Source organism: Notothenia coriiceps, unplaced genomic scaffold (assembly GCF_000735185.1).
Source record: "Notothenia coriiceps isolate Sejong01 unplaced genomic scaffold, NC01 NC01_scaffold00013590, whole genome shotgun sequence".
Classification (NCBI taxonomy): Eukaryota; Metazoa; Chordata; class Actinopteri; order Perciformes; family Nototheniidae; genus Notothenia; species Notothenia coriiceps.
The window spans coordinates 162,308-164,228 of NW_011346291.1; positions in this window are offsets into that span (position 1 = coordinate 162,308).

Sequence of the window (1,921 nt, forward strand, 5' to 3'; positions counted from 1 at the left end):
TGTGTGTGTGTGTGTGTGTGTGTGTGTGTGTGTGTGTGTGTGTGTGTGTGTGTGTGTGTGTGTGTGTGTGTGTGTGTGTGTGTGTGTGTGTGTGACTGTAAGAGAGAGATCCGTATGTGTGTCCACAGTTGCCTCTGTGTTGACAGCCTGCTCCTGGCACAATGGCATGTTGAAATGCCCTGTGCTTGCGCCCGCAGGAGCTTAGTGATTAAACACTTTCACATGGCTGCATACTTTCCATGGAAGTGTTTCCCCCCCTTAATTTCTTGCTTGGTGGCATAGAAAAGCCTTTAAATATGAGTTATGATCCCAAAGATCCTCAATCAAACCACACAAATAGAAGTCTTTCAGATCTCAGGAATGTCGTCTAGTCAGAGGGACTTTCGCACTATGCTCGCTGTTGTAGTGAAAACACAGTTTTATTCATGTAAAACAGGATGTATGACCCATCACTCCTAAACTTAAGTAGCGAAAATGAGTTCTGGTGTTCCAATAGCTCAGGTATTGCTTTTAATTTAAACAAGCAGGAATTCAATGACGGGGCAGCCACCTGTTCCCGGTGTGACTCGTCTTTTCTCTGAGTTCCTGTCAGGCCTTTCAATGAGCTTGTTAGTTAGATATTCAGTGGCCATGCCTGAGAGAAAAGGAAGATCATTATTTAAAGTCATTTTGTCTGGCGCTGCTGTCTCACCTCATCGTCCCAACCAAGACGCAGCTGGCATCTTCCTCAGTGTCTCTCTATTTTTCTAAAACTACACTTCAAATGAATGATCCACCGCCCAGGCAACAGGCACTTAATGGATAAGGAGCCCGCAGCTGTGTTTACCGGGGCATGCAGGGATAGCATGGCACGCCCTCTCAGTTTTACCTACATTAAAAGCACAAAGGAGGGTCACAAAATTAGATTATAACAGCTATCACTGCAATCACCAATGGTTACAGCAGTAGACACTATAGCTGCAGCTGTAAAGTTATTATTCTTTGAGCCGGAGAGAATGTTTTTTGTGTTTTTTACAACACACGTTAGTCGCATCAGTACAAAGACTCATGAGACTAAAAGATTCAAAGGAACCCACCCACTGTGAAAGATAGAAGTATCTGAGAAGAGGTCCACTAACAGATAATTACATTTGACTCATCTTGTGACGACAATACTTCCTTTAATGCCCCTTTATGGATTTTTTGTGACTTATTTTAGTGATTTTCTTGCATCAGTTTAGTTTTTAACTTCTTCTTGGGTTTCTTTGCTTGAAAGTTGTATAGATTTCTCCATCTTTTTCTCTTTTACCCATCCATCTTTGATGTATTGATGTGCTTATCGAGCTAATGGCCATCGACACATTCACAGATGGTGGGGTCACAGTCTGCTGACCTGCTCATCTAACTCTACAGCAGTGATTGACACCAGCTGAGTCTTGGAGATAACTCAAAGACAACACTTTGTAGTGAACTGTCTTGTCTTGATTCAGGATCGTAAACGTATTGGGAAGGCAGCAAACGGCACCCCGCCCCATGCTATTAAAAAAGCTGCAGCGCTGTGTGGTGATGAAGTAACACACAGAGCCTCAAACATTTGCAATGAAAGATTTAATCTGATCTCATCTTTTCCCGCTCCTCTGCCTCTCCCCCCTTTCTTGTCTCTAAATAGATTCCCTTAATGAAAGACACAGTTCCAGTTGGCTGAGTGTGAAAACAGTCTATGCTTTTATGCAGGGTTAAAAATAGCTGCTGTGCCTGTCGATCTGTAAATGGGAAAGAGAAGATGTGCCAGTTTACCCGTAATTGGCTACAGTGTGCACACTCATGGCAGCGATGGCATGAAATCGAAATGTCTCTTCTGACAGTTGAATGCCTCAGTGATCTGGCATCTTCCATATGCTTACTGTGTTTATGTGTGTGTACATAAAGTATGTTTGTGTAA